The sequence below is a fragment of the Neodiprion virginianus genome, chromosome 3, assembly GCF_021901495.1.
Source record: "Neodiprion virginianus isolate iyNeoVirg1 chromosome 3, iyNeoVirg1.1, whole genome shotgun sequence".
Lineage (NCBI taxonomy): Eukaryota > Metazoa > Arthropoda > Insecta > Hymenoptera > Diprionidae > Neodiprion > Neodiprion virginianus.
The window spans coordinates 6,601,196-6,627,113 of record NC_060879.1 but is presented as its reverse complement, the minus strand read 5'-3'; the positions used below and the strand labels follow the sequence as shown (position 1 = coordinate 6,627,113).

General features: G+C 35.3%; 1 protein-coding gene and 1 long non-coding RNA gene across 3 annotated transcripts in view; one reads left to right on the top strand and one right to left on the bottom strand.

The window, feature by feature from the left end:
* Positions 1-678: 678 nt before the first annotated feature.
* LOC124300843 (uncharacterized) lies at positions 679-20,214 on the bottom strand. The gene is made up of 3 exons (XR_006907341.1): positions 20,204-20,214; positions 10,552-10,555; positions 679-865 (listed from the first exon to the last, which is right to left on the bottom strand). It is a non-coding gene; the product is annotated as an uncharacterized LOC124300843 (long non-coding RNA).
* The window catches only part of LOC124300836 (free fatty acid receptor 4-like), a 29,668-nt gene continuing 12,978 nt past the window's right edge, over positions 9,229-25,918 (top strand). Inside the window, exons 1-2 of one of the 2 annotated variants that reach the window (XM_046755255.1) lie at positions 9,229-9,391; positions 9,486-10,005. The gene's annotated coding sequence lies outside the window, so the exon portion shown is untranslated. Of the gene's footprint in view, positions 10,006-25,918 lie in introns of both variants that reach the window. The other variant, XM_046755254.1, reaches the window with a different exon arrangement.

Genomic DNA, 25,918 nt, shown 5'->3' with positions numbered 1-25,918 from the left:
GATGTATTTAATAAAGGAACCAACTACTTTAAAACCGAATACACAGTATGGATATAATATATACCTCCATACACAACAAACATAAACCCACACACTCACACATGTGTATATACTGCATATACGTACATGTATATTCGCATATTTTAGACTAGGAAATGAAAAAAAAAAAATTAATAATATACGTGATATATATATATTATATTATATATATATATAAGTGAATTCCTAACGACTGCAACACGCGCTACAATCCGAGAGCGACTGTTTGCCAAGGCAACCAACCTTCATAAACGTAACCTCAAAAATTGTGACAATTTGTCAATGTTGAGCACAACTGCCAGTGAGCCCAAACTGTTAAAATTTTTGAGGTTATGTTTACGACGGTTGGTTACCCTGAAAAACAGCCGCTCTCGGATTGTAGCGCGTGCGCATTAAATATTAGCAGACGACGGACCGTGCAGTCGTTAAGAATTCACCCTGTGTATATTAAATTGAACGCCTAGAAAAGAGCTGCAATAATACATTTTGATAAAGATGGACATATTGAACATTGTTATTTAAACGAACAATCTATACCCTACTGATTATTTACATCCGATCCAGTCTCATTTTCGTACAAAATGAAATCACGTAACAAAAGAAAACTTCCGTAAATTGGGACAAATTTTGGAACTGTGACAGGACCTTGTTAGGATTCTGATAAAAAAAATTTTCGCTAGGGTTGACATATTTTTCAACAATGGATTATTCATTTTGTTAAATTATTATTATTATCTAGCTATTTATCAAGGATACATAAGGCATACGTATTTAAATAAGAAAATCATTCATCAAACCCTTTCGTAGGCAGACTTATCATGTATGTCTTCTTGAGATCCAAATTCTATACATTTACATCATGTAGATTAATTATATTTACCATATATACACATATACATATATATATATATATATGTATATACACCGTATAACAATAGTGTATCAGTTCTGTCTACAATTTGTATTAATTTTAAGAATATTGAATAAATTAACTCAAAAACCAGCCGATGCGACTTATCGACACATCATCGACTCTTCCTACTGTTCATACGAATGGACTATACATACACAAAATGGGAACTGCTGGATTGACAAAAAAAAAAAATGTTGATGATCGAATTATTAGACAATGAAACTACTTTATTTTGGTAATTACCCGAGTTCAATTTTTTACCATACAGGCCTTAACTATTTTCATTTTTCACCATAACTGAGAAAATAGTTTTGGGTATAAAAAGAGAATGAGTTTTACGGCTAAAATCAAAAAAATTTAGTACGTGTTGCTATTCTTTTCGACCATGATCGCACTAATAGTATATTTTTTTGTACCTATTACGATAATTTGATTTGTAGCGACAAGAAATTAATTTAAAAAACTTGTTGTCCTGATAGAACGTGGTGAACTTAAACTAACCAGAAAATGGATTTTCAATTGTAATCGCTGTAAAAATTATACTTGCGCACTGAGAAAAATTTTTAGTTCCGGTTACCGTTTAGTCCTTAACTATTTTCATTTTTTATCACAACCCAAAAATACAGTTCTAGGTAAAAAATGAAAATTAGTTTTCTAGCTAGTATCCGTTACTATTCTTTCTCATTACGATCACTGTTATCATATTTTCATCTTACGTTACGTGCAGCTCGTTTTTCGTAATTCCAACAATATTCAAACAGTTTTTTCAACGATACCTGTTTTACTGAATTTTTCTAGTTACTATAACGAATGAAATTCTTCTCTGTGCACCAACGTTCCGTGTAATTCCGGCACTATTAAAACCGTTATTTATTGTGACGTTACATCCATTTTAGCGAAATTTTCTAGTCACCGTAACTGATGAATTTCTTCTCAGTAACTGATGCTAGATATCAAGCTGGCCGTAAGCCATCTGCTTATTACGTTCGTTATCCAAGGGTTGATCCCCGTCCATCAGTCAACCGACGTAAGTGGTCTCCACGTTACAAGTCGGTCTGAATCCAATATCTTCGAGTCACGTTCAACCTAATCAATCAAACTTCTTCCCGAATCCTCGGGATAATTTTTTCGTGGAAAAAAACTGGCGAACGTCAATATTTATGTGCAACCATTGATACCTAGCGATTATACCGCAGCGATATGTAATCGTTATTACCTGCAGGCTTTTCTGCAAGTACAATAAGCGGAGAAAATTAATGTGGTAATTTCGAACTGAACGCCACATTAATTCAAAAGTGCTCTGAACTAATTAATCGAAACAAAACGAACAACGATACACCGATAAATCATTTTTAATCACTTCGTTATACATTTATAATCGATTACTAGAAAACCCATTTCTCTCACCAGTCACTGTAAACTATTATTTATTCCGATCCATCCTACAAACGTAAAACCCAAACAGTTCCGATGAATGATTCGTAACAGTTTCGTCGACTCAAATATCGCTTGCCGATAGATTATTCGATGATAATAATTGCTTCGATGCGTAGCACCAACGTATGGATAATTATTTACGATAATGAATACAATATGAAACTACAAAAATTTCGTCACTTGCATCAACGCCAGGATCTAATGATTTTTGAAAAACACCCTAACCAGCCAATCGCGACTATTTTATTCTTATTAATTATAATACGGAAGGGAAAAAAAAATCAGGAGCTGCGATGCCGACAAAGAGAGATAAATTTCCTTATACGACGAGACTGACGCCTGCAGTTATTTATAAGCCACGACACCGATGTTCGTGACCGACCCTTACAGGGGTTGGCAAAGCGTCGCCCTCGGTTTTTACCCTTGTACCCTTCCTGCCCCATTAGCTCTACGGTCTGGGATGCATAGGGTAGGCAGTGTCAGTCCCCTAGTGGCGTTGAGTTGCCTTTGAGGAAGTCCTTTTTGCGTAAGACGAAATTCAATACCTCGGAAAGTTTCAGACTGCACGTGTGCAGGCAGGCTGTATAAAAAACTTGCGAACGCGTGGCGGTCCAATTTATTCTTTGCACTCTGCGGAATTCTTTCCATTATCTTTCAGAACTGAAATAAATTCAAGGGTGGGTAAAGAAAAAAAAAAAATTTCAACGTATAATTTCGATTCTGTCTTTTTCAAGTAAGATGTCTGATTATTTTTTATTTTGTTTATTTATTTTTTTATTTTTTTTGGCAGTTCTTTCCTAAATCTATATCACGTTGCAATGGACAAATGATTGTTTTTCAAGTTTTCAACTTTGCATTGATACGTGTTGAGCATGTATATATTTTTTATTTTTGGAATGGACAACCGTTCAACGAGTCACAAAATGAAATTTTCCAAAACGTGAAAATCGAGGTAAAAATCTATTTGACAGAATATTTTATGCGAAGGAAGTCGAAGTATAGAAAAATAAAAATAGGAAAGCGCAAGCATAGAAAAGTAAAACGGAGAATCGTAGTAATTTTGGTATATTCTTATTCATTCTGCCATTGTATTTTTTGTCTTTTTATACTTTGACCATTCGTTATTCTCACTTTTTATCCTTCGATTTTCTATTTCAAAAATCTTATGCAACGGACTTTCGCATCTATGAAAATTCGATACTTTGCCCTTCCTATTTTCTGATCCTTCTACGTTTTCACCTCTACCCGAAAATATTACGGTCAGGATATAAAATTTTTAAAACACCCGAAAATCAGATCTGCAGAATTTCACAATGTACAAATTTTACTTCGCTTAAAGCTACAATATATGTATAGAATCGTCAGAAGTCTGATGACTTCGTATTGTGCTTTTCTATACCTGAACTGAAATTTACGTTTTGTTTTTTTTTCCCCTATATTTTGATGGTACGAGATATTCGCCTATAAACTTTAAGTCGTCTTGAATATCTCTTAACCGATCAGAATTAGTAGATTTCTGTTTCAGCACTTTATTGTAGAGCGTGAAATTTCTTGTAACAACTTATGTTTAGACAGTTTATAAGTCAAACTGTTTACGAGAGAAAAAAAAGTTCAAAAATTTTCCGATTTTTCTCACCTGTTATTTAAATGGAAAATGGAAAAAATAAAATAGGCATCTCTAAATATCAATATTAAAAGCTCATATTTTGCTGAGATATTCTAATCGAGATGTTCTACCGAAATTTTGATGCGCGTTTGAAAATAAAAAAAAAGGGAAAATACGTTCTAATTCGTTTCACCCAAAAATGGTGAAATGTGAAATTGCACAAAAAATCATAAAACGATCGATTAGCCTAAAAGATTCATCATTCTAATAAATAGTAATATACTTCAACATGTGATTCAGGTTTTCAGGATCGAAGACAAGATGATCCCTATTTACATCAATTCGAATGAAATGTGATGTGAAACATTCGTAATGTTGAAGAATAGAAAATCATTAAAATCTTAGAGACATCTGGATTGGGAAAATACTATAGTGAATGAATCTGAATCCCGTTTTCAATTTATTTTATTTATTTTTACATCTACTGAAATTGTTGTAATTTCAGACCAACGACCACCCTTCAATATATTAAGAGCACTTTTCAAATTTTGGTTTTTGTTATCTGCTTTGATAAAAAAAAAAATGACGATGCGACAAATATAACATGCATACTCGCTCGAAATTAGGTGAGCCAAATTATTTGAACTCACTTAAAGCGATGCTGACAGACATAACGTTGTTTGAAGTGACTTGAGGACATTTAAACTTCATAACGTGTATGCAAATGAAATAGCGTAGCCATGTGAAAAGAAGTGAAGTGTTTGATCGGAGTGCCACTTGAAGGTAATTTGACATCGATTGCAGTCGATTGAAGTAAAGCAAAGGCGTTTTAAATTCCCAAGTGCACTCTAAGTCGCCTTTTCTTGAACTCGGGTGTTACTTTTATCAGACAATATCGCGTTTTATCGAAGTATTGGATTTCAAACGGGTGGAGGAAAAATTGAATATCTTACTCGTAGGTTTTACCGAGACACTCGATGATAAGCAAATTGGAAAATCGTAAAAGTCAGGAGCACATGTGCCTAAGTTGAGTTGAAATTGGATGACGCATAAAAACGGACGCCTGAGTACCTACAACTTCACAGCAATCAGTCTTTTTCGTTCATCTATCTACTCAGGTTACGCAAGAAACTACCGTCTCCGTTTATTTGTCTACAAACGAACTCCGAGGTCCGAAACCACTTATTTTTCGATCGGACTGCGTAAGACACTCGTATTCAACTTCGGTTCTCATATATTGGCTTGACTGTTTGAACTGTTACTCGAAATCACTTGAGAACAAACGGTATTCCAATTTCGTATTAAAGGTAATAAAAAATAAAGTCAGACCAACGACTGCCTGACTTACGTAAACGACCAAATTTACTTATTCACGTCGGACAGATTGACGATAATTTTTTTATACGTCAGTTTCGTACAAACTCGAGTAAAATTATCGACAAGTATATTTTCATACGTCGCGAAGAGAAGCTTTCTGAATTTTTCCAGTTGCTGTAAAAAATGAAATTTTCCTCGGTATAAATTACAGTTTTCAATGAAAGTTATTCAGCATTATCGACAAACGAATACTAATAGATTCTAAAATTTGAATAGAACCGCTGCTCAAGTTACGAGTAAACCGAAACCACTCAAAGTGTAATCTCTCGATTAAATATTATATTTATATGGGTAACGTAAATAAAAAGTGGATGGATGTAAGCGCAAACAAAGATTCCGAGGAATTGGAGATTAAAATGTAAATTACCTCGCTGAAACACACAACTTATAGAATGTGCGTCCGGCGTGAATTTAGAACCATGAATATGCAGGCTTTGCAACTATGAGAAAAAAATCTAAATCCAGCTGCGCATACTTAATTGTAGGTAATTTTCATCGGGCGTAAGGGTGGTTTTCGTAAAAGCCTGAAATAGACGCACCGGATACACCATGCGATAATCATTTTTACGGAATCCATAGGCAGTGCCCGTGATAAACGAGCTTAGATTACTCTCATGCATATCGTCAGCTGGGGCTTTCGAAAATACAATTATGCTAATCCAAGCACCGACGACCTCTGACAATGCCTCTAACCTTTCGATCAGAGCGCGATCGTTGATACCGATCGAGTTCAGTGCCCGCGCATATTTAACCGTAATCTATCGTACGAGTGAAACTTCACGACCAAACGTCGATTTTATCCCGATTGCTTAACGTTTTTCTATGGGTATAATTTTGTCGTCATTTTTTTCAACTTTCACAAGATATTTTCAAATAAATTCGAATTGACACGTGTCCTCGGGTTCGCGTTGTGATGTTAAAGTACGATTCTGCTCTTCCATGGTAAAAATTCTGTTAAACGAAGAAACTCTCCAAAAACCGTTTTTTGGTACGGTTTTTCTATCCGCGTCTAACGAAATTTTTACCAGGATTGCCGAAGGTCCGATTTAAATTGAGATTCGCTGTTTCTCCAAGCTTCCATAAATCAATCGACTAGAATTTTAGATATATTGAAAAATCGCGCAGCCTGCGGTGAAAAAAAAAATTTTCACGTCAGACTGTACGAGATAGAGTTTCCAGAAAATATTTTATCAAAATTTTAGTACTCAAACTGACTTACAATTCGTCATAAACTTGATTTTCCGTATGTTCGCTTGCAACTCCAGAACCACTGAACCGATTTTGATTCGTTTTTTTTTTTTTTTTTTTTATGTATAGTTACGTCTGACTAGATTTTAGGCTTCATTTCGTTACGGTCAGATCAACAGTTTTGGAAGTATAACGGCTTTCTTAACACCTCAGTTACGAAATTCAGTTTTTTTCTTCTTGGCACGGAAGTTCATGTATATTAGACTGGGCCAAAAAAATTGACTATTTTTTTTTTGAAAAATATATTGAGAATATCATTCAGTATAGCAAAAAAAAAATTTCATGAAATTTTAAGCCCTTAATATTAACTTTAAGAGGTCTATCATCGCTATTTTTGATTTTTAGTAATAATTTGATGTTTTACGTCAGAACTGTCGAAATATTGAAGCGAAAAAATTTATGTTCACTTATCCCTTTATAGAATTAAATTCCCTACAAAAAAGGTCTGATTATAGATTTTTGTCAGACAAGCCGTTTCCGAGTAATTAAGCTTAATAAATTGATATAATTAATCGAGAATTAATCGAGAATTAATCGAGAATTAATCGAGAAATTATATCAATTTATTAAGCTTAATTACTCGGAAACGGCTTGTCTGACAAAAATCTATAATCAGACCTTTTTTGTAGGGAATTTAATTCTATAAAGGGATAAGTGAACATAAATTTTTTCGCTTCAATATTTCGACAGTTCTGACGTAAAACATCAAATTATTACTAAAAATCAAAAATAGCGATGATAGACCTCTTAAAGTTAATATTAAGGGCTTAAAATTTCATGAAATTTTTTTTTTGCCATACTGAATGATATTCTCAATATATTTTTCAAAAAAAAAAATAGTCAATTTTTTTGGCCCAGTCTAATGTGTATATATTGTATATTTTTCGACGCTGAATGCGAATCTGATGTCAAAAATTTAATAAAGCTGATAAAAACACCCGAAATGGGGTAAAAACTGGGTGAATTATCAACATTGTTTTAGACAGTGTTCTTGAATGAGATTTACGTGAACATATATATTTACAGACAGTACAATTTCAGGCCGAGAATATGCGCAACCCTCTATACTATCTATACGCACCCCTAAGGAGGGTGAAAACTACCCCTGTGCATTGAATTTAGTAAATCGAATGGCCATTCTGAGATCTCTGTTTGTCAACCAATGAATTCCAAGCGTTTTTAATATACGTTCATCGTCAAATTTCTCCGCCAACGAATCACGTTCACGAAAGAACACTTTTTTTTGCACACGTTCATTCACAAAAATAACAAACAATTACGGATTAACAAAAAATTCTCATCGTTCCAAAGTTCAATAATTTTTTTACCCGAAGATTGAAAAAAAAATACAGAACTTTGCACGAAGCGGAAAAAAAAAAGAAAAAAGGGCGCCACTGTAGCGGCTTATGCGACTGAAAGGGTTAATCCGAATCGAAAGGGGATCGCATACTTATGCGAAGGCTGACTAAACTCTTACAGATAGGGTAAAATTGCTTTCAAGCTCCAGAAAAAAAAAAAAAACAAGTTTGCCATAACATACGGCTATGTCCAATAGTTTATCCACAATAGTAATATTTGAAAATATGTTATCGAGCAGAGCCGTAACGGGCTGCTACTCTATTAAGGGGGTATTCTAGTGTAGAGGCATGAATTTGAGGTGTTTTTTGAAGTGCTATAAACAAAAAACAAAAAATATTTTTACCATCCATTTTTTTATCAGGCGTTTATTATTATTTCACGATTACAAAAAAAAAAAAAAGACAAGTCAAAAAATACAAAATTGAAAGTGCTATGAGTTGTTGAAGTGGGGGGTACAAAAAAAATGGCGCGCCAATGTTGTCACGATTGCAAGCATTTTCAAAATCAGAAAAAAAAAAAGAAAGATTATTAATCTACATAAATGCAGCTATCGTACTAACTAAAAAAAAGTCGAAAACAAATTTTTTTTTGCCAAATTACGGCAGTCCGAAAAAATAATACGTTTTTTTTTGACTTTTTTTGACGTTTCTGAATTTTTTAAAAATAGTAAAAATTATTATTTCGTTATAATAATAGTTCGTGCGATAGAGACATGTATTGAAAAGATTCTCACCAAATTTCAAGTAAATCGGTTCAATAGAACTTGAGAAATCATGTCAACCGTTTTGAAAAATGTAGTTTTGAGAAAAACGCGTTTAAAGTTTCGAGTAAAATTCGTTCCAGCCGAGCCAGTATTGAAGACGTGTCACTAAAATAGCTATATCTCTGAAAATAATTGAAATTTTGACTTGTCCTTTTAAGGACACATTCTTGAAAGGTTAAGCTTTGAAAATATAAAAAAAAAAATCGATTTTTTCAAATTTCTACACTAGAATACCCCCTTAAGACGTCGTTGCGAAGAGCGGTGAAAATTATCAACTTATATCCACGGGAATGCACGATGTGAAAGAACGGCGTTCCTGCACTGAAATACAATCATGCAAATGTTCCTTGTTCGGACGGGGTGAATGCAGGGAATTTTTGCAACCCCGCTGTAAACTCGGAGGGTGCATCAAAGCGCATGGCGTCGGGACGCCGCGTCGGGAGTTCGTTCTTCTGATAGTAAAGCGGGTGGTATGCGAAGAGCCTGGCGTCGTTAGTCGGCGGGAATCGTTCGGTGAATGAAGTGCTCTCGCGGAGCGAGACCGCGGAGAAATCCACTCCGAAAAGTGCCTGAAGTAAAATTTGTTCTTACCGAATCGCGCACGCATTCGTGACTTGATGTCACGGTGACGCGAAGTTCCACGTTAAATGTGAAAGCAAATTTTTATTTATACACGAACCTCCGAGCCCGTGATTCGCGATAAATTGTGCTGAACGATTCCACGTGTCCGCTTGTGTTTTCAGGACCATTTTTCGTTTTAAAATCGAAGAATCAAGCTCGCGTTTATGTAATGTAATCAGCGCAGCTGTCGCTGTATGGAAAAAGTGAGCGAATAATTTTTCACCGTTACGTATTACGTTCAATTGACATTTGCGAGTGACTGGAAGAATAGTGCGATTCGAGAAGTGAAGACGATTTTTTTGTATGTTCGTTGGAAAGTTTTTTTTTTTTTTTTTCAACTACACAGAGATCTGTGATTGCGCTTTTCCAAGTGATTAACTTATTTGGAAATTGATGGATTGATCGGGCGGGAGCCTGACGTACCAATTTCAAACTTTTGACAGCTAATTGGCACGAATTGAAATTGAGTGAAAGTGATTCAACGAACTTCAATCGTGATTGGGAACAGTGCGTAGAATGAAAATTCAAATATTCAATATGAATTAGACCCAATTTTTCGAACTGAAAAATTATTCAGTTACAGAGAAAGGTAGGAGGAACAACGAGGCAAGTGACGGAGAGAGTGAATCGTGTCGCTAATTAGTAAGTACACGTAAACACATTTTTCCACCATGATTTGTCATTTTTCATAAATTCTTAATAGTTGTAACGTAAATGCACTCGGGTGTTTTTTTTTTTCTTTTTCTACTCAAAGTGTAACTCGAGATGGTTGCTTAAAATTTTTATCTAGTAGAATAGAATTTGACGATGAAGATGGTGAAAAATATATTTGTTTAAATTCGTCGAATATTCGATGAAACAAGACTATGAAAAGGCGGTACTAACGACGTCGTTTATTTGACTCGAACATATATATGTCTTGTCGAACCAGGCGAATCGAATAAATTACACAGGTGAACAAAAACAACTTTTTCTACCATTCATTCGTCAGGAATTAAACAAAGCGTGCTTAATAGATTCTCAAAAGCAAAATCCGAATCTGAACGTGAATCATCTCTGTCACACGATGCTGCAGCTATTTTTCTGTTCTTCCTCACTTATCTCGGACCCACGATAAACGTGGTTTTTTGGAAAACTGTGGAGAAAGAAGTAATTCGAAGACTAAAAATGACGAGTCATAATTCGAACCGCACTCTGGGATTTATTTCAGATTCTTGGCTTGTTGAAATGTTAAAAAAGAAACAGACAAATGAAACGCCAATTTTTCAAACAAACAGATTACGATACACTGCGTCCAAAACTCTAAATTTCTAGTTTTATTTTGCAATCAGATGATTTTCGTCTTCTCCGGAAATTCGAAATAATTGAATTTTCTTTGGAAATATACGTTGAATATTTACCTTACATGTTTGTACTTAAATTGTGAACTTATAATCACCCCTATGTCGTTACGCTGCATGAATGTTTTATCAAGTCTCACAGTTATACGTCGCATTATATATATATTTTCGTCCCGATATCACTCGTGCGTTAAACCGCACCTTAGAAACTAATCGTGTAACTTTATCCTATTCTTTTCACTTTGTTAAGACATAAGTTTTTTTTTTTTTTTTTTATCTTAAAACTGTATCGCAAAACGATTGAAGTTCATAAACCAGACTCACGTAGTTTGCGAACTTGTAAAAAACTTATAAAAATCCATTTGCAATTCGATGGGAAAAATATTTGAACCGTAGAAAAGAGGATTGTCAAATTTCGAGTCAATCGTTCCATTTATCTCGTTTTTCATATGTAAATGTATTTGATTTTTCTTCCTGATTTTTTTTTTTCTATTCGATTAACAATTTGTTTGATTCAAATAAAACGCAACAGAATCTAATAATTTTTCTAAAAGATAAACGCAATGATTGTTTGATTCGGTATTTATTTTCTAACAAAAAGTCAATATCAGTCAAGGACTAGTCCAATAATCAAGGCCTTTGAAATCCCTAAAATATTTGCTTGATTGATATTAAAAAAATTTAATTCGCGTAAACTTTATTCGATCAAAGCGATTATTTGACAATTTCAAATCGCCTAAAACTATCCGAGAAGACCTTAGACATTGGACAATATTTACTTGTTGATTGATCTAACAATTAGTAGATTAATTATATTTCAGTTCGTCATATTTGAATGAAACCAATTATTGATGGAATGAATATATGGGTATTTCTCACCAAATTCTCAAATTTAAGTCCCGAGTAATTAGTACCGAGTCACATGAATTTATTATCGATGTAACATTTTTATTTAAATGCAAGTTATTTACAGTAAGATTATTTGAAACAAAAATCGAGATATCGTCGTAGAAAAAAAAAAAAAAAAAAAATTGCGGTTTCTTTTCAACACTGAAGTGAGTTGTGTGAAAAAGCATTTGGCTGAAATTATATCAAAATTGCATTTTTCTTTGTCATTACCTCACTGTACGTATATAAAGGTAAATCAATATGTATGAATGTTCGAATTGTTTTTATTGAGTTTTGGGGAATAAAATGCGTACAGAAAATGTTAAAGCAGTAGCTTTTATTCGAAATCGTCGTTCCTTCGTCACATTTAAAAGTGAGGGAATGACTTGTGCAACATTATTATATCTAAACAACTTTATATAAGATTGTCATTTGGACTTCATTAGTGGTTTTCTTCAGCTTATATAGCATGATTTTTCAATTTTCAACAGATATATATATATATAGAGCGAAAAAACATAAAAGACAAAAGAAGTTAAGTGACGAAGAAAAGAAATTAAAAAGAGAGAGTACTTTGAAATGGACCTCATTTAGTAAAGCTTCTTATTTCCGCGATAAAAAATGTTTTGCTCCGTAGTAAAAATTTTTTATAAAATCAGAACTGAAATTTTGGGATTCGGTGAGAAATATGCATGTTTACTTGTACGACCCTTTGAGTCATAGTGGGAAATATATCTTCCCATCTGTTTTATATTGATTTTTTGCATATTTAGAGAATTTTTCAAAATATCTATTTGCGGTTTTTTTGCTATTTCTGACAGTATACTAATAGAATTTCGATACCCTACAGTCGTTATTGCGATACGATGTGAATTCTCATCGTTAGAAACAATTTTATTGAAAAAGATCGTCAAAATTGATGAAATAATTCATTACCGAGAAAGTTACCCCTCTACGCGTATACATGTTTATACAATTCAAGATGGCGGATCCAAAAATCTGATTTCAGATTCGTAATCAGCAAATTGTTGTCTTGTTAAAAAAGCTGACTTATCGTCAGTATAATAAAGTATGACTCGAAGGAATAACAGGAATTTTTGTCACTGCGTGAAGTTCCGATTATCATTATCGCGATGTGAAAAAAAAAAAGTATCGCATTGTCTGAGAAAATTGAGTTAACGACAAGAGAAACGAAACTTTCATTTTTCCTTCAAATAGGCTGGCTGGTTGACGTTGGTTGACGTTTTAATCACACTGCAGTTCAACCACGAAATCGGAAGCTGCGGTTTGGCCTCTGCGAGTTGATTTCTTGCTACTTCTGATTATTGTTACGTCATTTCGTAACATCAACACGCATCACGCGACGTTGTCACTATTTAGGTGTAAAATAACTCAATTTTTTTGAGCCTCCTTGCCTGAATGCAAAAACCACATTCATCTCACATCGCGTTACGTGCAAAGTTCACGATCGTTTAACTTTCAACTCCTTCCATCCTGCGTTTCAGACCTTTGTCGTTCTTTTCAACAGACCGGGATGACTTCTCTGGCAAAACTCGTTCGCGCAACGAGTATTAAAATGTGTGATTCACCCTCTTGTTTAGAACCAAACGGGTCGAGAGAAAGAAGAATAAAATGAAATCGGGTGGGGTGAAAAGAAATTTTAACCCTGCAGTTACGCACTCGCGAACCTGATATCCCGGCATTGTTTATCAAACTTCGGTTAGAAAACTGCGCGTATGTTTTACGATCCCAGCATTGAAATACACAGATTAATCTACACTGAGAAAAATTTCATTTGTTAATGTAACTGGAAAAATTCAGTAAGACAGGTGTCGTTAAAAAAAAACTGTTTGAAACATCGGAAACAAAATCAAGCAGAACACGGGATATTTCCTGAACACTGAAGCCGAATTTGATTGCAAAAAGTTTCTTCTTTTATAAATGACGGAACTTCAATAACCTGGAAACACGCGTTTTCAACACATCCCAATGGAGTTTAACCTGAAAAAGGAGTATAATGAAATTTTCAACCAAAGCTTTAAGCCTTGAGCCACGTTTCGAACTTCGTTTGAACAAGGGAAAAGTTCATTCGTTGTTTACCTGCGACCAAAAGCCACTGGTAAACATGTTTTCCGCCATTTTTCACTGGCTAAATTTCGGAAACGGAACATGCAAGACGTTCCGACCGAAACTGAAAATACAACGCGAATTCCAAGCAACAATTTCACTTTTGTTCGAAACCTCTCGCGTGTTTCATTGCCGATTTATAATATTTGTCGAAAGCATGACGAATACACGAATCTCGTGGTTTCAAACCCAATTAACAACCTACAGAAATGTTAAACTCGCCAGAAGCTTTTACGTAACAAATTAAATACCGAATAGAAAAATCGATCGTAAACGCGCACATAGTTTAATACCAGACAATTTTTCGCCGTTAAACAAAGTCGGTTATTACTAACTTACTCCAAAACTCATTCCAAGCTTCTAATTCGCCTCGTTCACGATACATATGTATATAATTCGTAAATTTTTCGGAAAAAGAAATAATATTTCTTCCAACTTTGATGGGTTGTTTAGAAACAGAAAGCTCACTGCAAATAAGAGATACTGCCTTTCGTATATATACTCAGCAAGCTCCGCTACGCGTCCTACGTTTTTTAAAAAAAAAATAGAGACGTTCTTCGCGTCTTTGAACTTATCTTACAACCCAATTTTTTTCCTTCACTCACCAATGGCTCTATTCCACTTCCGTCCGTCATAAATGACAGGTTCAAGGCTTGAAAGATTTTACGTCGTGCAACGAAGATGCGATTTTCATTTCACAATCCAGGTGTTAACTTGCTCAACGTTCTTATGCTACGAGTTACATTGTCGCAGATCATCCTTGTACCGGACTTTTTTTTTTTTTTTTTTTTTTACTAAAAGTGAGAAAAAGAAAAAAAAAACCAAAAAAAAAATACGCGCGTCAACTATATTTCGTTTTCTATAAATGTAGCAGATTTCATTCAACGAAGTATATCTCACCGAAAAAAAAAAAAAAAAAAAACCGAATCCGATTCTTTCTTCTACCGCAACTTTGAGTAAGATCAGCTCCTTTGTTCTCTCCGTGGTGGCTGCGAAGGTGGATGAATGGATGGTGTGACGGCGGTTAATGCAACAAATGATTGAATTTGTCTTAATCACTCCGCGCGTTCGTTCATTCGTTCTTTCGTCGGACATCAATAGTTTCACAAACGAGACTTTAATTGGAGTGAATTAGACTCGTCGCCACACTGCGAGGGTTGATCCACACATATATATATATATATATAAAAATAATATATATGTACGCACATTCGTGTATAACGTACAACCTCTTTTTATAGACTTCGTGTGTTTAGAGTAACTGCGTCAACATCCTACCGTGATAAACACGACAAATGATGTATCTAAGGGTGCGTATGTATGTATGTACGTTTATACAATATATACATATACATACATATATATATATAATATGTATAAAGTTCCAGCGGTACTGGGCTTGTAAATGGTTCCTTGTTTTCGGTAAAGTCTTGTTATTTTCACATTATGCAATCCGATCACGTGCAGCTCCATGAATACGTGCACAATTATCACCATGGTCTCATGGATCGAGATTTATAGTATAAAAGTGAAGTCACGTGGCGCAGAAAATACTGTCAAAAGAACAGTGTGCGAAGAGCGTGTATCGGTAGATTTTTTTTACACATTTCATTCACGATATTGGATTTTAAACTTACACTTTGTTTCGACAAATCCTCTAATTCCTAGGTGACAAGTCATTTTCTCAATGATTTAACGTTTGTTTTTGTCAGTGGGTTTTTTTTTCCAATTTTTGTCACACATGAACGAACAAACGTTCGATACACGTAGTTGCAAAATCTGTTCACGAAATATTTAGCTAAAACACTTTTTTTTTTTTGATTGTTTTTACCCGATGCCGAATTAGTTTTTAATCGCGCTTTATTTCCGAATCTTTCCGAAAGCAAAGAAAAAAAAAACCACATCAACAACGACGATCAAATCGTTTCAAGTCCGTCGGGACTTTGCATTTCGACCGCGAATCTGCCGGTGATTGTCACTTCCGGTTTTTAGATAAAAAAAAAAGGAAAAAAAAAACAGACACACACAATAACAAATACAATGATTATAAAGGACAATAGCCTGCAATCTTTTATCTGCAGCTTGTCGTCGGAGATTATTTTAAAAGCCACTGGAAACCACCGATTATCGCACGAAAGTCTGATAACGAATTGACAAAGAAGCAGGAACAGAAATAATATGAAAATAAGTTTTACATTGTAGTTCGAATGAATATCGACGAAATAGAATGTTAAATTTTATTTCATCGGGGAAAAAGCTTGTCGATTCAATATATAAGGAAGACAAAAGGCAGCGGTTATGATTCAAAAATTATTTACAATATTGATTAGTAAAACGTTGTTGTTTCGATTAACGAAAAGTTGCTTGAATTGAATGATTTTTTCGATTTTTGGTAACTCAAATTCTAACAGCTCTTCTTTTCCACTGAAAGCAATATTATAGCGAGGACTTACAAATAACACGATTTGCTGTCAATTCGACACTATCTGCTGCTAAATTTTCGTATTTAGTCTAAAAATTGGGGGGGGGGGAATAAAAATTCCAACGCAATTTGACACTCGGCGATGAATGGAATCGCGTCATCAACCCGTGATTACGACTCGTGTAAACAGCGAGTCGGAAACGTCACTCGTCGCTGAGAAACACTCGAAGTTAGGATCCCAATTAACGATTCGAGGCTCTCCAGACGATCGAGACAAGCATCATCTAGGTACCTAAAAATGACTTTTTGTCCTCGGTCGATTTTTTAAGGATTCGTCAAACTTGTAGGTCTGTCAAAGTCTCGAAAGAAATAAATTACGTAACCGAAGTCAGCCGAGCTGAATTCGAATGAGACGCTGTTCCGTTATTTGGCAAAAATTGAAAAATCTTGTTGCGAATGAATCGCGTTTTTTAACGATTTTTTGCGACAAAATAATATCCGTTAAATTTTCATGAGAAACGTGATTTTTCTCATATTTTTGGTCACACAGTTATTTTAGACTAAATACATTGGTTTAAATTTACTGACACCGTTTGAATTAAACTGTGAATACAGTCGAGTGGAACGGACCAATTAATAACAAATTCAGAGAGGTTACATTTGTTTTAGCTTTGTTTTTTGTTTTTTTCTTTTTTCAACGCCAAAAACGCAATTGCGATGCTAGTTGAATTTTAACGAAGTAGCAAATATTTCGCTCTATTCCTATTCGAATTCCCCACAAATTGCAAATTCACAAAGTTTTGTCCATAAAACAATTACAATTAGCTATTTCTCAGTAAAGTGCATGTATAGATATATATATATATATATATATATATATATATATATATATATATATATATATATATATATACAATTTTTTCGTTTTTATAAAAGGTTGCGTCAATTCTTTTTAAAATTTATTTGTTACATCTTTCAGAGGTTATTAGGAGGAGTGATAACTGCATGGTTGCTGGTAATAACTAAACATCAATTTCATGCTCGTCAAATTCGTTCCGGTGGGTGAAAAAACTAATTAGTGTATAGCTACACATGGTTTGTTATAGAATCGATCGTTGCACATATTCGGCTTGAATTTCCACGTACGCACAACAAAAATATATACGTATATCTTTTTTATCTCTATGTCTGGGGCGTTCCCCGCCAAAGTAACCAGGGTTTGACACTCGACCTCTCAAATTTGATCCGCAATTTTTTATAGCGTTATTCGAACTCTAAAATGGATTCAAATTTTTTCAGTTTTCGTTTGAGTAAATTTGTTTTACTTATCATTTTTGAAAAGCAGCATGTCGGCTGGAAAAGCTAATTGAAAAATTGAATGAAATGCTGGATTATGCAGAAAAATGTTTAAACAGCAGCTTGCAAAAGTCCAACTATTGAATCTAATTTTTTCAATTTTCATTTTTATTAAATGCTCAAAAAAGAGTGAAAGCAAATGCCAGCTGGATCTGGGTCTGGGGTTAAAGATTTTGATACCTGACTCAAGATTTTTGAGAATTTTCTCAAATTTTTAAATCACGTTCAAAGACTTGTTGGTTCTCAAAAATCATAAATAAGATAAATTCATTCAAAAAATTCTGAAAAACAGGTTAAATACCTTTTAGAGCTGGAAGAACAATATAAAAAATCTCGAACCAAATCCGAGAGGTCAAGGCCACACGCTGATCGATTTGGCGTGGAATACCCTATATATAAAACTCAAAGTCTGTCTGTCCGCATATTCGCTTATAACTCCAGAACTACCGAACCGATTTCGATTTATTTTTTTTCTGCGGAAAGGTACAACATCTGGCCACGTCTTAAGCTATATTTCGTTACAACCAGACTAATAGTTTTGAAGATGTAACGATATTTGTAAACTAAGTCAGAACGGGATCACACACTTATACGAAAGGTGACTAAACTCTTACAGATCGAGGTTAGCTTAGATTAGGCTGTCATACAAATATTCTTGACTGTAAGTAGATAGATCGTTTTATCTCAATAGAATTTTCATTTTGTTACATTAAATTTGTATGCGGCCGAAGCCGGGACGGACGGTCAGTATTTATTTATGTATACTCATAATACTGTTGATCTAAACAGCTTACGTAACGAACGTTGAATGAGACGTATTAACTGCGTATCATGTAAGAAAGAACGCTTGTGGTCGGAACGCTTGAGCTAATTAGGTGTACAATTGGCTTTTCGTGGAACGCCTAACGGCCGAAGAAAAATGAATAATCTCCAACCACGGTGCCGGAAAACATACAGGCTTTGACTCGGATAAATCTTATCGAATTAACTTCGTGCCTTAGGGAGAGAAAAAAATACCATCTAATGGCGTAATTACAAAACGTACAGGCATGATAGATTGCATGAAGTTTACGGTCTCCGTGGTTCCAGGTTTCGGGATATAGAAATTTTTCTACTCTTACATCTCGAACCCAATTTTACAAATTTAGACTGCAGGATCTCCTCATTTATCGAAGAAATTGAATTTCATCTACCGCAATGAAAATGAATTTCTCCGGGCAGTTCGATCATCTGAATTAGATTACGAGCCAATTCTAACGCGCAAACTCTATTTGAACAGGAATATTAAAAAATGCTTCAACTTTAATTTTTTTTTTATTATTTTCAAACGATGAATTCAAGCAACGAATAATATTGGAACAAAGAAAAAACAGTTTCTCTCCGTTTTTTGAACCCTTTGGATTGCAGACACTTTATAATTCTCCTTTTCGTTTAAAATCGTGCAGTCAATATTATGCTCAGGGTATAACGGACAAAATTTTAGTTCAGTAATCTATCGCTCTAATCAGTCGTTTTATGTTGGATTTCTTAATAGCTTGAGCCGGAGGATAAAGTCGTTGTAAATAACGGGCCAAGTGCTTCTTGGCCAGAGATCCGTAATTCCTGTCCGTCATTGTGCACGTGTAAACTTTCGAAATCCTTGAACCGACAAGTTTTTACGCATGAGCCTGGTCTGGTCTTTGCACCTACAACCTTATGGTGGTTGAGTGGTTCGAAGATAAGATTTTCGGATGGTCAGATGGAAGAAAAACCCGGGACTTATTCCCGTTTTTGCTGTTTAACGATAAGTGAATTCTAGCTTCCAACGCAAAAAACCAAGTGTTTTTAGTAAACTTTATTTTACTGATTATTACAGAAACGAATTACGTGCGGTCGTTCGTTTTAAGTTTAGTTTGATTTGTTTCGGGTAGGATTAGGTATACAAGCTTGCTGCAACCGATCAAGCAAACTTTTTAAACTCTCTACCATTTTTAACCTTACCAAAAATCCAGTTACGGAAAGAAATCGTATGGAATTTGGAAATAATCATATCCTCACGATCAGCCGAAGACCATGATGGTTTGTTAATCTTGAAGGATCTTCTTTGCTCATTGTATCCTCAACAAACTGTCGAGATTAATGCAAAAACCAATTTCTACCCACTTTCCGTTAATCCTAAAAGCATGTGAATGTCTGTTTCTTCCTTTGTGTGTCACGTTAACGAATGTCTGGTCAACGTCAAGGCATCTTTGACTGTAAAAGATAAAAGTGGCTCTGGCTAATTAGTGAAGAACCTCGTACATGTACATTTAATATACATAATTATATACCAACCGATTCTTATCAGTACTTTAATTTACGACGGATAATTAGTGGCCAATGCGGTGTGTAGACGTTTTCGTCCCGTGCAACTGAAAATTGTATTTCCCAGATATCATAAACTAGACGAAAAAGAAAGGTCCCGCATGACCTTTAACTTTTTCTCTCGCAGTCCTTGCCAGGGCTTTTTTTAGTAATAAGAATCTTATACAAGTTTGGCTTTTGTGCACATTTCGACTTTCTCGGGAATGAAATTGGTGAAAAAAATGCGGTAAAACTGAAGTGGGTATCAAATTTGAAAAGCGAAAGTACTTATGTATTATAAATTATGAAATATGAACGGTAGACTCGTTTCGATAAGGATAAATGCTGCAGCTGTAACAGATATTACAATCATTCAGAGAAAAACCAACGGAAACGTTCTTTACATAACGCTAGTATGTTCGAAGCGCTTTTTCAACCCGTGTTTTTCGTACACAGAGCACCAGTTTTTATGACGGTAGAGCGAGTCTGGCACTGCGCATGCGCGTAGAACCGAAAAATATCTATTCCTTACTGCGCGCACGCGCAGTCGCAAGTAAAACTGACATTGCGCGATCCTAACCTCAATTTTGTGCTTCGTACTCTTGTTACACAAAGAATCTCGTGCAACAAAGAAGCAGCGATCTTTTCGCCTCGGTTATTTTCAATATTCGTCTTCGTCTCACCTGCGACTTAGTTTTAAATTTACGCTCGGCCCGAAAAGACCCGGTTTGCCTTCTTGCTGCATAAAATAATATTCATCAGTGATCGTTTGCTTGGGCTTAAAATTATCATAGATCTTAAAATGGACTGTTTGCAGGCCTGAGAGTGCGACGTATTTTCAGTATCGTGTAGCAATTGATCGGCACTACGTATTTCCGCAATCTCAAAAGCTGCAGATGCCGATGTCTGGAGGCTGTCATTCCCGCGCCTCACGCGGCAGATCGTAAAAAGCAATCGATCCGACTTGTGTACATATTGCGGGTGGTTAATTACGATTTCCCCGAGATATTATTCAACCTGCAATAATCCTAATCCGTCTGAACCCGCGTCAAATGTAGTTCGCAGAATTCGTTTGATATGCTCATCGCCAATTTCCATATCGCGGATTTCGCAGGAGAGACAAGACGGGTTGCCAGTTTGGCACCGGTATTAACCGGGAGAATAATTCACCGAGTACGAAGTCTGTTTAATTTGGGATATATAGTCCATGACATAGTGTCAATAAAACCAGCAACAGATCGTTCCGAGAGCGATATATACGCGCAATCAACTCACTCAACGCTCGATATTTGGGAATATTACCGTCTATAAGGATTTTCAAAGGTGGTTGCAGGGCCCCCACTAATTGGGCAAATAAATAGTTCATCGCGGAAAATATCGCGGCAGTAGCTTAGACGCGACGTCGTTTCTACAAAGCCTTAAAATCCTCGTCTGTGGATATTATCTAACTTGAATTATACCGCAATATGTGCCAGAATTTCGACGAGAATAAACGGCGGCTTCAACGCGATAAAAACATTTACATATTCGAAACGCTGTACGAGAGGATATAATAAGCCAATTTTAAACGCGAGGAGCCACTTCCGGCACCGAAACGATTCGCTTTTTCGAAACGGAACGTTAATAATGTTGTACGATGCACGTTACGGTTCTTGAATCGACTCGACGGCTCAAAAATACTCCTCTAACACCGAACGGTAAATACGATGGGCTATTTTCACACTTTATGCACAAATACGATGCGCGTGAATTCGAATTAGAAATTCATCGATTAATCTACCCTCGGGGATTCGATGGGATTATAATGGTACAACACATCAAATACGCAGTGCCCGATAATTGATTGTGTACGTTTGGGTCGTATTTGTATTTGGTCAAACTTCAGGTCTTGTTAATTATGACAGTGTTTGTTCTTTGGCGGGCAGTTATAACTAAAACCTAACAGCAGCTCTGCAAACACCACTTTTCATCACCATAAGACGTACATGTATTACCATGCGTCTCCTCACGGATTCAAATCTTGATGGTAAATTTTTTTCTCTAGTGTCTGGGATCCCATTTGAATTCACTTTTGAATCAGCAACAACCGAGCTTAGCCGTTTTAGACTAGATACAAAGGAATTTGAATAAAACAAAAATTTAAGTAAATTTCTTACATCGGTCATTATTTGAAATATTTTTGGAAAGTCTCGTGACAAATTTTATTCGCCATAGATACAGTATCTCATGATGTACGAGCTGCTTCAGTTTTTTCGCTGTTCGACTGAAATAAAATAAAAAATCATCACATATATATTTTTTTTTAATTTCAAATTCTGATAAAAGAATTGAGGAAAATTTTGGCAGTAGGTTTTGTTGAAAGCGTTTGAAACCTGATCAGGAAATGCGGGGATATTTGTTTGCTCGTGTTTTAATAACCGTGATCGGACTAAGCGGGGATTATTATACGAGACATCGGATGAGATATTTTGAGGAAGGGTGAGTAAATCGTCTTCACCACCAGTGCCGCAATAGCGTGAATCGTCGCCGCTGTGTAATTAAGGATTTTACGATTTTCACAACGGGCATTATACATACGCGCGGACCTGACAAACGTTCTAATTTTAAATTCACCCACACAGGACGGTTTTAATCGCTATTATAAGTCAGCTAGGATATTTCAATGCTGAGAACATCGATGCCAGAAAATATTTTTGTTGTAAAAACTAACAGGATAAACAGAAAAGCTATTATAGTTCTTCTTCGGGTACACGCGTGAATAGCGCATACTATCAAGGACGGTGTAAAAGTTGAACGCCGATTTTGTGAAATTTCATACAGAGAGAGGCAATTCACGAACCTGAAGTCATCATCGATCGAAACTTTTCACAAGACTACAATTTTGTTCGTTTTGAATTTTAACGCGGAAAGAATTTGTCCTCGCTATTTCCGAAAATGCTCTGCACCCAGAGCCCCGAAAGCGGGCAATTATAAAGAGACGGTGATTGTCCTAATTACTCTGCTATTCTTTATTGAGAAATTATTTTTCCGAATAAATCGCAACGTATTTTTCTCTGTCTATGAAAGTCATTAAAATGTTCCAACAAAGCAAACTGCGGCAGACGTCTGCAGGCTGCACGGCAATATTATTAAACAGACACTCGGATCAGTCATTTGGCCTTGCTCGAAGCATTTCTTAAGGTTGTGTAGTATTCCTACCCTTACCGACCGAGCATCTTTTATCCACGAAATTAATGTAATTCCTAGTTCTCGTCTAACGATCTCAATATTGCTTGAAAACAGTCTAACGATGGCTTATTTTACTCCTCATTCTTTCCGGAATTGCGCAACGCATCTCAACCATGCACTTTTTGGCTCCTAAGATGCGGAAAATGTGGGAATACCAACACGTCTCGGGATATGAATGAATTTCCTGAATTCCGTTACAAAAGAGCGATGCACCGTCGAAATTCGAACGTTTTTTTCGTCACGTTTGTTCATTTAATATAGGAAAAAAAGAAGGGCGAGCTTACTCGGTCGGTAAGGGTAGGAGTGTTACATAACCTTAAACCTTACACGCTCCTTTATACGATCCCCCGTAAAATTCACGATATTTTTCGGCTGTCCAACGAACTTAATAAAGACATCGTAGAAGCTACCTCGTAAATGAATTCATGGTCACCAAAGTAGAGACGTATCAAGCTTCTGCAGAAATGCAGCGATATGTATTATATACGTGAGATCGAGTAGCTGTCGTGTTTGTGGGGAAATCCTACGGAGGCATCGTCAGTGCAAATATTCGAAAAAAAGTTGTACCTACGTAGGTTTTACGTCTGCACGGCCACACTCGGAATGAGTCGAGTTCAGGTACAAAAGAGATCGTAAATTGAGAGAACATCTGTCTTCGCTTGCGTATAACAGTGAAATACGTATGTAACCCAAATGATATCGCAAAGAAAAAATTTTTATTTGCAGTAGATCTTAGAAGATTGCAATAATGGTTTGAATGTTTTTGGAATCACAAGAAAATATGGTGCAAGTAATTATAATATTTATTGAAATTACACGGAGAATTGAAAACACAGAGATGGCCACATTTTTTAGTTAATTAAGGTCTCAACGTCAATTTTTTCTCTCACTTACATCAAATTATCGCATATATTGTAATAAAATGTAGTACGAGTGATTCTATGGTTACAGCGACAAAACTCATTAGCATTCTATATCCAGAAATACATATATTTTTTTATTATGCTAATAAACGAAAATAGTTAAGAAGCTAGAAATTTCTCTCAGTGTGCGTCTGGGTCAGTTTTTTTTTTTTTTTGTCTGTCCGGTTAAAGTTAGTAACCTTAACGTAATGAAATATTTAAAAAATCTTACTCTATTTTGCAAATTTATAACGATCGTAGATTGGTTAAGTTTGTAGAATTTGAATGGGAATTTTATGTGTTATGTACAGTTTACTCACTGATAAGAATTTCATTTATTATAGTAACTATAAAAATTCAGTAACACGGGTATCGTTAAAAAAACTGTTTGAATATTGTTGGAATTACGAAAAACGAGGTACGCGTAACCATTTTGCGGTATTGTCGATCCTTTTTTGGTAATTGCGACGCAAAACCAGTTTCTGAGGTTTACTCCACTGTTTTAGTCAAATAAGGCTTTAACGTCAACTTATTTTTGCACAAGCATTAAATTTTCGCAACAGTTGCAAGAAAATATAGCAACAGTGATCGTAACGAGAAAGAATAGTAACGGATACTAGACTTTCTGGTATCAGCTACAAAACTAATTTTCATTTTTTACCTAGAACTATATTTTTCGATTGTGGTGAAAAATGAAAATATTTAAGGAGCGCTAACCGGAACTAAAAATTTATCTCAGTGTTCAATTTCAGGTAACTCTAAGGTTGCGAAAAAGGAGTTTTTCCTAAAAAACTCATCAACACACCAACGTTACAAATTACCGAATTTTTTTCGTGATGATTCTTCTGAATTCGTATCAATAAGAGTGATCTCTGAATTTTTCCCATCGATTTTTCTTTCCCACACAGTATAGATAAGAGAAATTTTTTAATTTCCAACTTTGCATTTAGAATGTGTGTCCATCTGTTACTCAACGATGATTATCTAGTTGTATCCATAATTCTTCGCAAAGTCTGCAAAACATATATCCTTTAGTTTAGTACCTATAGTATATGTACAATGTATGTATACGTATGTATAAGTAGGCATGGTAATATCACGTGCGTATTTCAAGGTAAAAAAAAAATCTTTACAAAGGAAAAACTGAAGCTGAGGGCATCTTTTTACGTTCTCTTATCGCGCGACGCCTCTTGGATGTCAACCTCGGGTAATTAATCACTTTCCAAAAATCTCCTCCACGTGTTTAACAGACTTGCACCGTTTTTCTGTAAGACAAAATTTTTTCTCTCAACCCCACGTCTGTCATCGAGTTGCCTGCTGTGCACTTTTCACCGTTTGCGGTGAGGGTATTTTTTTTTTTTTTTTTGTCTTCAAAAATGTGGTCAATTGGTCGATCAGTCCCCAAGGACGATTTTTGTTAGAAACTGGCCCGAAATAATAATTCACACTCAAGATATAATTGTGTTCGCAGCTATTCGAGAAATATGATTGATAATGAAGTATTTATTGATTTCTGTGAAAATTTTAACTTTGATTGTGGACAAATTATGACCTAGTGGAGATATAAGGTAACATTTCTGTTTCAAAATAGGCAAAGAAAATAAATCTTCTCCTTCTTTTTAGAGTCAGAATGATATTAGAGCAAAATGTTGTACAAATTTTCAAACGAATCATATTGCAGCAATACAAAATCGAGAAATAAGCGAAAGAACATTTTTTACGAAACACGACCGATCAAGTGAAATTTGAAATTCATTATCTCGTGGTGAAAATTGAATTTTCTTTTACCGTAATGTTTTTAGTGAGTAATGTATGAATATGCAATTTAATTCGAGGATTCTCGTCGCTGCGGGAAATTTGAGCAGATGTTAAACTAGATTGGCTCCAATTTCCAGCAACTCGAACGAAAACAAACGGTATACGTGGTCGTGTATTCGCTCAAAAATTAATCAGAAGACAACGTGTTTTTA